General features: G+C 41.8%; 1 protein-coding gene across 1 annotated transcript in view; it reads right to left on the minus strand.

Annotated features, from left to right (window-relative positions):
- The window catches only part of LOC145979826 (retinaldehyde-binding protein 1-like), an 80,345-nt gene extending 76,037 nt beyond the window's left edge, over positions 1-4,308 (minus strand). Inside the window, exon 1 of the mRNA XM_083112852.1 lies at positions 4,247-4,308. The gene's annotated coding sequence lies outside the window, so the exon portion shown is untranslated. The remainder of the gene's footprint in view (positions 1-4,246) is intronic.
- Between the last annotated feature and the right edge of the window lie 8,011 nt (positions 4,309-12,319).

Genomic DNA, 12,319 nt, shown 5'->3' on the forward strand with positions numbered 1-12,319 from the left:
GAAAATTTGTTTTAACGAATCCGAGGTCTTGGCATTTTTCATAATTGCCCGTCACCTTTCGAGGTGCGCAATAGAATTCGGTTGCTCATTATGACAGGAAGTGCTTACGACATTCCCCTCTCTACAAGTGCTCCAGTTTCTGCTTCTGAAAAACGCCAGGAATGTGCAGAAACTACCGAAGATCAAGAAGAAAACTTAAAAGATTTTATAACTAATGAACTTTTTATAGGAATTGTTGATGAGAAAAATGTAACATCTTTTCAGAACACGTCACAGGTTACAGTAGATCTAGACTTACTTTCACATGAGACCTTACATGCAGACTCGACAACTTTACAATGTGATCAAGACGTTAATTTGGATGCATTGCGTTATCTTGGTGGATATATCGCACACAAGTGTCGCCATATCAACAAACATTTGGGAAAGCCAGGCACAACATTTCCAATTCCTGACGAAAGTTCCAGTGACAGTGATTGGATAGCCATTATATCTCGTGGAGGGCTTACAGTTCCATCAGATCAATGGATGGACACCATAAAACAGTTTGAGATTACATTTGCACTTTTCCACGGAGAAAGATATGCAAATGCTCCCAGCGTTATGACTTCGTTGTGCAAGATATTAAAGGAAAAATTCCAGGATATTCACGAGAAAGTTATATCAGAATATGTCCGGACAAAAACTTTCATTAGAATTAGACATTTAAATAAGTCTCTCCAAACAGATGCAATAAATAGGTCAGCAGCAAAGAAAAGCCGGCAGTGGACTACATCGACAAGAAATCACGCAAAATAATGTATGATGAAATAAAAACTATGCATTGTTTTGGAATAAATGTATTCTCCTATCGCGTATTTCATCTCTTGTTATCAAATTAAATTAACAGTTTTGGTCAGGCACGTATTTAAACATTTATTTCGGGGAGGGCGAACCAAGTGTCTCAGAAATAATAATAATAATATAAACGCTTAAATTAAAATAATTATATTATTATTATATTAAATTAAAATAATATTAATTAATAAATATTAAATTAATATTGTAGGTAAAAATCGGTGTATGAATAGAGATATAAAAGCATGTATTCATTATCTAGCCTACGTGTAATTAAGATCGCTAAATTTGTATAAAAGCAAATGCCCTGGCAAGGAAATCAGGTTCGAATCCCGGCCTGGGTATGGATGTTTGTGAATGTCCATTCATAAATTTCATCATCACGACTCGTCCCCATCTTCGCAATTAGCCAAAAGTTGCAGAAAAGTGAAGTAAAATAAACCAAATAAAAAAAATAGATTTAATATTTCATATTTGTGTTGATTGATTGAATTCGCGTTTTAAGTCCGCTTTTTGCACAGAAAGGCTAATTGGGACTGGACCTACAGTTTAAAGTTGGATCCGAACCACTATGTGCCTACACCGGGTATCGAACCCGGGACCCCCTTGACTACAAGGCGACGGCGCTACCACTAGGCCATCGGGGAGGCCATATTTGTGTTGCTTCACAAGACTTATTTTCTAATTGCGCACTGTATTATTAGTAAAACACATTTTATGTGTGTGTTGGATATGGTATGAGATTTAATTAGGAAAAGCGATGGATAATGTAATATTTATACAAAGTAAATTAAGGTATTATGTTCTTACAACAAATGTAACTATTGCAGAATAGGAAGCCAGTGCCAAAATTCCTTTTTTTTTTAATTCCTCGCAGTAGTAAATATTGTTACAAATAAAATTTAAAAATTTAGATCCTCAACTCAGGTGGATAAGAGACCAAATTATAATTCTCAGCTTGCATTTACCTCCGATTATTAGAAGTATCATTCGACCGAAAAGCAATCTCTGACTGTTGGCTGATAAATGCGACGTGCCTAAAATACAGGAAAACGTAACAGCATAATCGTTCCATTATTTTTTTTTTGTATTTGTATTACTTTTGTTTTATTTCAAGTATAATTTACCTCTTGGCTAATCGCAAAGATGAAAATGAATGGTGAGTAGATGAAATGGATGAAGGGATGATCACAAATCCATGTGGATCACAAACAGCACAGAGTAATACACAGATTGTTGGTTGTTGATTGTTGGATTGTTGTTGATCCCTTCGGCCCTCGACCCGAACTAGCACTACACTGAGGCTCCGGAAGATCCGCTGTCGTCAATGTCTTCAGCTTTGGACCCCAACTGGAACTAATAGTAGACTTCGTTACTTTACGGTATTTAGTCCATTTCATCTTAGAATCACTAGATCTTATAAAGCCACCAATGGACACTGACGGATCACCAATCGACAGTATGAATGAACTGTCACACTTACCTTTGAATTCTCATTAACAGATTTTGTTGTACAGATCAACTTGGAAATTGAAGCCACGTATTTTAACCTCATTATATTCTAGAATGTTCCGCAGATAAAACGATTCGTTAATGTTACCAGTATTTCGACTCCTTCTCTTATTCATGAACTTTCCCTCTCGCGCTTTCCAGAGATTAAAAAATTACCATGAATCGCCCTACGTGTGGCGCTACGTTTGCAGCTTCCAAATGCTGACAAGTCTTTACATAGTGCAGCGACAACACCGAAAGCTCAAAAAAAGTTTTAATGCAATATTATCAACAACAGGGTTATAGAACAGTCTCCGTATTGCCTTGGTAAGTATTTCTCTCCTTATATCATCGGCACACTATTCAAGAAAACAAAAACCTAATTTTATGTAGTGTAAACTGAAAAAAATTAAGGTGGACTCCAGCCCCCTGATCCCACCTTGGGTGCGCGCTATTAACAATAACAGGGTTATAGAACATTCTGTGTCTTGCCTCGATAATTATTTCTCTCAAATTATCATCACATTATTTAAGAAGCCATGAACCTAATTTTATGTAGCGTAATTTCCTGAAGGGGGTGCTGGAGACCCCTGATTCCCACCTTGGATACGTGCTTGACTCGATAATTATTCCTCTCCTTAAATTATCGTCACATTATTTTATTTCCGACCACAAGAAACCAAATACCTCATTTTATCTATTGTAAACAGAAAACTTTTTGGGGGGTTCGAGCCCCCTAAGCTCCCCCTTGGATACGTGCCTGCTACGAGTGTCCCTTCATCAATTTAAACTAATCATCACTCATCCTGTTCGTCGCGATTAGCCAAAAGTGGAAGAAGACGATAAATAACAAAAACAAATTTATCCTCATCGTGGCGATCAACTGGAAAATCTGAAAAGTAGCGTAAAAATATTAAAGGGAAATTCCAGGACATTCAGAAAAAAGACATATCAGAATATGCCCGGACAAGAACTTTCCTTAGAATGAGACATTTAAAATAAATGCAATAGGTTAGCTGGAAAGAAAAGCAGGCAGTGGACTACAGCCTGCAGGGACAAGATATCACGCAAAAAATAAACTATGCATTGTTTTGGAATAAATGTATTCTTCTATCGCGTATTTTATCTCTTGCTGTCAAATCAAATTAACAGCTTTGGTGTATAATATCAAAAGATGCATGAAAACACAGCGTTTCATGGGCCATCTGCTACATTCTACGCATAGCTTTCAACCGCTCGTGTCCGCTTGGTGACGTCACAAGCTCTAGCCAATAACGTGCAAGTCGCGGAGTGGCCCCCCCTGGCTGGTACGTACATATCATCCAAAGACTTCAAACTTTCAGACAGTTGTATGGAAGGAAACCTTCAAGCCGTATGTGAGATTATCAGTGACAACTGTGGGATAACAATTGCCAGTGCATGCAGTCAATACCAAAATTCCATAAAGAAAACTGTACAAATGGTTTGGAAGCAGTGGCGGCGATTGGATTCGAAAACTTTTGGCGGAGTCAAGGTGCAAAACGAGTAGGCAAAGACACATTTCTTCCCTTTCTAGATAAGACTTGGCATAGTGAAGGGGCAAATGTGTCAAAAAGCTGGGGGCGGGGGGAGGGTAACGGGCCCCCCTAAACGCTGCCAAAGTTCGGATGAGTTAAGTGACGCCACAAATGACGTCAAAGGTGGTTATGTTATGAATTACTGAAAGCATAAAGATGAGAAATTTCAAGTTAAAGATCCTCGTTGTCCTTACACATGATAATTAAATGCTTATTAAGAGTTCGTGTCTTTACAATTATTCAAATAAATTGAAACATGTGCAGTGTAACACTGCATTATTTTGAACTGTGTTTACAAATTATTATTCTCAATTATTAGAAATTTACAATAAATAACAATACATAAAGAGGCATATGCTTACCTTCTGCTGGAAACGTCTTCCTGGGATCTGCTTAAAACTGACAAAACTATCACTTGGCAACACATTATATTTTTTTTATCGTTATCGCAAGAGTTTAAGGAGCAGTTATTATCTCTTAGCATTCAAGAAGTTTTAAAATTATCTGCTCGAACACACATTTGGAAAATGATCAAATATTTGTGCGTATCATAGTAATACACACAATACAATATTTACTTTTTATTGAGCATATCACGACAATCAGTATGACGAAATTGTGATAGAGAAGTTATGGTAACAAAAACACACCTGAAATCCGATTCAATGAACATTGTAATATAATCGTAAAGGAATTTAGTATATCTTGTGAAATTCTTCGGCACAAAAACGAACGAACGAACTGAGAGACAAATATTGCAAGTCACTTATCTTATATTATGCTTCCTAAGACATTTTTTTGGTACCTTCTTACAAATTCCCATTCACAAGCGTACGAATTATTTAGTTCTACATTGAGATTTGTGTCTCAGTTATTCAAATCGATAAAACAAATATATCATGTATAATTTCTATACATTATACAGTGCCCTTTTTAGCCAACGTGCCCGTGGAGCGGCGGCTAGCGCGACGGGAAGTAAGATCGCATAAGCCGGCATTTAGACGCACAGCTGTACGCTGACTTGCCACTGGACGCGTCAGTTCTTCATTTTCCAGGTGTCCTGTTTGCACGTGTTTGTGAAGTGTTAGGGTGTTAACAAGTGTTTTATGAGGTTGGACCAAATGAAAACTGAACAGTGGATGTATTGGGTTACATTTATGTAGGTATGTGTGTGGCGACAACCCTGTGTAGAGGTAGAGTGGGAGGTAAGGAATATAACCCCTAATGCATAATAGACTCGCCCTAGATAGTCGCGCGTGAGCAGTCCTGATAATGCCACGTACAATTTAAAACAACAAATATTTATGTACGACTCTTCTTTCATTACTAATTCCTGCAGGGAAGTTATAAGGTGTTTTGCAGCAGAATTCCTAGAGGTTCCCGTTCCACACAGAGAGTGTGTTCGGAAACTTGTAAACACATTTATGGAAACAGGGTCTGTTCTTGATAAGAAGGGAAGGTTGGAAAGCGTGTGCTTGCTGAGGAGAAATAAGACGACGTTGGAGCACAATTGGAACATATGGCTTAGAAATCCCTCCGACACCTAACACAAGAAACATATCCATGTCTTCTGCGCAGCGAGTTACCAAGCTTTTAAACTTGAAACCATACATTAGAAGAATTCAAAGAAAATATCGGGGTAGTAATTGAAGCAATTTTGGAAGAGTAACTGATACTATTTAGTGAAAATTTCTTTTAAAAAATGCCGAAAATGAGTGGAAGCAGGAGGACATCATTTCCAATTCCTCTTGTAACAAGATACGTGCTCATTTTTATTGTAACTGTCAATGTAATTGTACGAGCTTATTTCATTGCAAAGCTAGTGGTTCGTTCCACTTACGCAGATGTTGCATCCAGTTTGACAGCGAGGCTAGGAGAGGCACTATATATATATATATATATGTGTGTGTGTGTGTGTGTGTGTGTGTGTGTGTGTGGGTGGGTGTATGTGTATCACGTTCCTCGACAGACAGGATACTTGATATTGTTAGTTGAGAGGCTGTAATTCGTTATCTTATTTCGTATTTATGGAATTTACTACAAAATGTAAGAAAGATAAACATAAGTTCAAATTTATTTCATTGTGGAGTTTTGTAATATTCTTGACTGGTAAAGTGCACGAAGTTGTATCGAAAGGATTACTAATTAGTGCTGCCATCTGGAGAGCATTTGCAGTAGCACTATCTGAAGGAAAATTTCAGTACTAGCATGTCAACATACAGGGCGTTCCATTCAAACCTCCCACATTTAATTCATCATTGCTAAAAGGATATGAGACATAATGGAATGCGAATGGTGCTAGATGAAAGAGAACTCAAAGAATTTTATTGCATGACCTCGAAGTCCACCGTTCTCTAACTATGCAGCGCCACAATCGCATAAAGCACAATGATGACTCCGCAGCAGCACGCACAATCTGTAAACTGGTATGCAGACCAAATCAATCAGAAATTACTGGGGAGAATATGAAGGTGAAGCACCTTATGGGAAAATCATTAAGGCATGGTGTGCGAAGTTCTTGGCTACTCTAAGTGTTAATAAACAATCCGGAGGTTCTCAGATCGAATTTTATTCTAATTCAATTGTATTTGTTAATTTTTTAGGAAATTCCAGATGCAGTACATTGTGGCCATTTTACACGGCTGCGTTATATATAATGTTCTATTGCCCTTGTTTAATAAATGAATATATATATATATTTATTTATTTATTAAGGAACAAATGGTAGCAAGGATCGAAACTAGGACAGTTTTCAATATAGTCAATAATTATAACGAGTGTCCTAGTCTGTTGGAGTCTGTGTTCCCTTCCGTCCCGGATTTTGTACAGGATCTAAAGGCTTTCGAGAAATTGCAATTTCTTATTCGGAAGCGCAAAATCCAGGATTTATTGTCGGAAGCGAACACCGACTCCCTCCTCGCCCAGCTGCGAGCGCCTTACAGCACGCACGTGAGACCGGAAGCGCCGGTGCTCTCTCCCGAGGTTGCACGCTCACGCGAATCCCCGGAACTTGATCTCCGGGTGAAGGCCCTCCAAGCGCAACTCGACGCGCTCCAGCACAAACAGATGGCCACATCGAACCCGCAACCTGTCCCTAAGGAAACGGGCCTTGAAGAGCAGCTGAAGAGTCTGACTCTTCGGCTGGATGAGCTATCCTGTCCGTCTCACGGCCAGCAGTCGCCGGGCGACAGAAGACGGAATGACTTCTACCACCCCCGCAATAATTATCGCGGTCAGACAAACAGAAGATTCTATAATAACAATAGATCATTTTCTTGTCGCGGCCAAGGCCAATACCGTCCCCGGTCTAATAACTTCAATAGGTTTGACCGAAATGACCAACGCCAACAGTGGCGACGGGGTAACTCGCGGTCAGCATCTCCCAGTTTTCAATCATCTGCGTCGCGACGCGGACGGGTGGAGCAAGGGGAACGCTGTAAACGGTGTTTGTACCCCTATCACACTTCGGATGTATGTCAGGCCACCGATAGTGATTTAAACGGCCAGTAGCTACTTGGAGACGAGACGTCCAGGTAGCCCCCAAGATTAAATGTCTCTCCGTAAAGACTTTTCCCCACTCGGAGTTAATTTAAGTCAGTGCAGAGCTGGACGGGCAATCACAGAAGTTCATTCTTGATATCGGATCTATAATTTCTGTAATTGGTGCGCAGGACGTTCCAGCCAGTGCGAAACGTTTCCAAATTCACACTCTCATACAGGGTGTGTCCAACACACCCCTTGCGGTAAAGGAGATCGCGCTTTTGACGTTTTCCTTAGGTGGATATCAAATTCCGACATCCCTTTCGGGTTCTTCCACATTTTCAACAAAGTGTAATTCTGGGGAACGACTTTTTAACGAAACAGAGGGCTAATTTGGACTTCCATAGAAATCGTCTCATCCTGTATCGTTTTGGATCTCCAGTAAAGTCTTATCTTCGGGCTACTACCCACAGGGCTTTCGAGGTGTCTCTCAAACTGGCGCACATGATCCAGGCTAATCTTATTCCCGAATTTGTCGCGGCGCGGAAGATAATAGTGAACCCTCGCTCCCACCTTTGTATTCCTGTGCTTTTGGTGAATGGTATCGCCGATTCCGACACGTTATTGGAACCTGACGTGCCGTTTCAATAGAAATCTGGCTTATTAATACCTCGGGCAATTCCAAATACTAAGACCAACCTTCTCTGGATTAGCAATCCATTGACGCATAGAATTACAATTCCCAGAGGTCAGCGTATCGGCGCTGCTGAAGTGTGGGAACTCCCCGTCCCGGTGACCCACACCGGGACACCGGTCGCCCCGACCGGGGAATGTGCGAGTGACACCGCCGGTGTATTTCCCACCCCGGCTCAGGTGAATGTCACGACAGAAACTGAAGATGCAAGTCACGCATCTCCGGTTGACAAGCAGTTCGACATTAATCCGGACCTTACGCCCATACAAACACAACAATCATTGCAGCTCTTGAATAACTATTCCCACGTTATTTCTTGGTCCGAAACTGACGTGGGTCGAGCTACAAATTACGTACACCGCATTCGCCTGAAAGACGATGTTGTTTTCCGGTCAAGGCCGTACCCGGTGCCCATTCATTTGAGAAAAGAAATGAATGAGCAAATCGTATCCCTGTTACGGCAAGGGGTCATCCGGGAATCAACGTCCCCTTACAACTCGCCTGTGTTTCTCGTGCGCAAAAATAATGGGAAATACCGCATGGTGCAGGATCTTCGTGCACTGAACTCGAACACCATCTTTGATGCCATTGGTATGAACGATCTCAATGAGACTCTATATCAAATGGGCGGCAAACGTTTCTATTGTAATCTTGATTTGCACCAGTCGTATTTTCAGTTACCCCTGTCGGAAGACAGCAAGCCGTATACGGCATTCACAGTGCCAGGAATGGCCATTTTGAACTTAATTTTGCTGCAATGGGCGCCAGCACCAGTCCTGCCGGATTAACAAGGTCGATTCACCTGGCTTGAGCACAAATGGATCCTTCCACGCCTCCTACATGGATGATCTATACTGATTTGCCGACGAGTTCTCGGTCTTATTGACCACCCCCGAACAACTGTTCAAGTGTTTAGAGGCGGCCGGTTTGAAACTTACCCCTTCTAAATGTTCCTTCGGTTATAGCCAGATTATCGCCCTCGGGAACCGGGTTGGCCTTTTTGGTTATTCTATCTCGGATAAGGTTATCGACTCCATTACACATTACGTCCAGCCCAAAACCGTGCGTCAGGTGCGCCGCTTTTTGGGTCTTACTTCCTACGTCTGGCGGTATATCAAAAACTAGTCGGACATTGCAGCACCGCTTCAAGTTTTGGTAGGAAAGAATAAACGTTTTCAATGGGAAAAGGAACAACAAGACGCCTTTGAAGCATTAAAAAAGGCTCTTATTACGGCCCCCGTTCTCTTGCCGTATAAGCCTGACAAAGAAGTTCGGGGTTATACTGATGCATCGACTACCGCGATTTCCGGGATATTGATGCAACAAAACTCTGAAGGGGCGTGGCTCCCTTGTGCGTATTGCTCACGAAAATTGAAAGATCACGAGACTAGGCTCGGGATCATTGAACTTGAACTGCTGGCCATTCTTTATACGTTAAAGAGCTTCAGGTTCTATCTTTTAGGACGCCACATATTTTTGTTGACCGATAACAAAAGTATAACGTATCTGCGCACCGCTAAATCTCTATCCCCTAAACTCTTACGTTGGTCCTTATCGATAGATGAATATTTTTTTACGGTTTCCCATTGCCGCCGTACTCAAAATCCGGCGGACCCCTTGTCCCAAGATACTAGTATCGAACCGACCGACGACGCGCCAGAACTGGAAGAGACCAAGGTTTTATTCATGCAGGATAAAACCATTGATATTGCCTCTCATCAGCGCGCGGATGAAACCCTTGGCAGTATCATTCGCATTTTGGAGGATCCACAGGGGGAGGGCAGCCGAGCTCCCGCCCCCTCCAACGGCAGGCGTGTTACCATTCCATCGAAAATGGGTTGCTCTATCGGCTCCATCGAATGGCCTCGGGTGCACAGAAGCTTCTGTGCATACCGACCGCCCTCCGTGACACCTTGATTGAATCTCTCCATTCATTGCCGACCGGAGGCGGCCACATGGGTTTTTCCAAAACTTACAATCGAGCCCTCAAAGAAATTTATTTTCCCTTTATGAAGAACTTCATGCAGCGGGAAATCAGCGAATGCGCGGTGTGCCAAGCGAATAAGAAGCCGCCCGGTTATCCGGCCGGCGAGTTATTAACTTACCCGCCGCAAAAACCATTCCAATCCATCGCGATTGATTTCAGTGGCCCTTATCCTGCTTCAGGGCCGCTCAGACATAAATATATACTCGCGGCGACTGACTTCTCAACCCGGTATATGGTCGCACGTTCTACTCTCGACGTGTCGGTTCAAACGGCGGCCGACGTTCTGTATGAAGAGATTATACTCCGGTTTGGGATCCCAGAGACCATCCTTACCGATAAAGGAAGCGCATTTACCTCTAAACTTTTCCAGGAGTTGAATGAAAAGCTCGGAGTGAACCTCAAGTTCGCGCCCACGGCGTGCCATAATCCGCTGGGCCTCCGGGACAAAGGACATTTTTCCTTGCAGCAGATTCTTAAAAACTTAGTAAATAATGCTCACACGAATTGGGATATGTATCTTGGCCCCGCCCTATTTTCATATAACACGGCCCACCAGCAGAACTTGCGTTTTTCTGCAATTTATCTATTGCATGGTTTCGAACCTCGCACTCCTTGGTCTGCAATGTTACACAGGAGCGTCTGTGCAAGCGTGGAGAAACGAGACTTAAAATCCTAGACAAAGCGCGTGCCGGGGCCGCGGAGCACCTCCAAGCGCGCTATCAAGCCGTTAAGCCAGCTTATGACCGACGACATTCTCAAATCTCGTTTAATAAGGGCGATGAAGTCCTTATTTTTGATGCCACCCAGCGCATCGGAACGTCTAGAAAATTTTCTGGACGTTTCACTGGGCCTGGTACTGTAATAGAACGCGTTAACCCCAATTCGTATCGTGTCCAATATCCAAATAAGCGGGGCGTTACTGTCATAGAGGAGATTGGCGTACAGCGTCTGAAACTGTATCATTCCCCCACGCCTGAGTCCGAAATTCAGGATTAGAAACCACCAGGACGAAAAGGACGTTGTCCCCCCCCCCGCCTACGTAGCTTACGAACCGGTCATCTCTTTTTCTTTGGTTACAATCAGCGGTCAATGAGCAGCGCCGTCCAGACAGGCAATTTTTTTGGGGGTTCATTTTAACTTAAAATATATATGGCTAATCAATAACAATTTACCTATTATGCGAGAATGTTGTGAAAAGTATTAGTTAGAGCCAGCCACCACAGTGGCGCTTAGCGACACCGTGAGTCACCCACACCAAATTCCAGAAGGCTCAGAAGAAGCAAAGTCTGTTAAATAACACTAAGAGTGTTTATACGTAGCGTACAGTGTAGTAGTCTCAACGATATAAGTTAACAATTCAGATAAAAGGCGCTTTTTTTTCCCTACGCGTCCCCTATGTACACTTCGCAACATCTTATTTGACCGCCCTGAAAAATTTCGAAGTCCGGAATTCGTAAATTTGGCAGCATTGCGCTTCAGAGCCAACTAAGAGTACCCAACTTTGCAACATTTCATCTTCCTGAATGAAAACGCTCGTGATTTTTTTTTCATTCTTTCACATTCCATAAAGTAAAGATACCCTAAAGCAGTAATAAAATATATGAGTAGACAAAAAATTGTTAAGTAGAAATACGAATGTTGAAAATCTTTCAAGATTCTTCGTTCTGAATTTGAAAATAGGAAAATGTATGTGCATTGTGAAACACTGAACAGGTTCTCATCCACCTGGAAAGAATTGCGGTAACATTTGAATGCAAGAAGGCAAATTTATGATGATGTTATGCGAAATGTTTAGTAAAGATACCTTGCACAACACCAAACGATTCTGCAAAGTGTGTCTTTTCCTTGGTTCTTGGAGAAAAATGGTTCGAAACTCCGGCACAATGTTGCTTCAACTGAGATTAACGTGTTTTAATGAGCTTTCTGTTAGCAAGCCCCTGGAGTAGTTGGTTAGATGACAGCATTTTCGTTTGTTTTTTTCTGTTTTCGTCAAGAACGAAACATCGTAGGTTCAAATCCCACCCTTTCCTTTTTATTTTTTCCTTTTTATTTACCGAGTACGAAGTGTTCTAGTAACATAATATAATATTACATGATATTACTGTAAATATTTATACGATGCATGCTCGGTGGCGGCGATTGGGTTTCAAAACTGATGGGACAAAGTGGGGGGAGGGGGAGAGCAAGGACAGTTTCTTTTCTTTGGTAGATAATGTTTAGCATAGTGCTGGGTCATCTGCCCCTCCACACTCCATAATCATCGCCACTGTGCAT

The sequence above is a fragment of the Lepisma saccharinum genome, chromosome 26 (genome assembly GCF_977018435.1).
Source record: "Lepisma saccharinum chromosome 26, izLepSacc3.1, whole genome shotgun sequence".
In the NCBI taxonomy this organism is placed as follows: Eukaryota; Metazoa; Arthropoda; class Insecta; order Zygentoma; family Lepismatidae; genus Lepisma; species Lepisma saccharinum.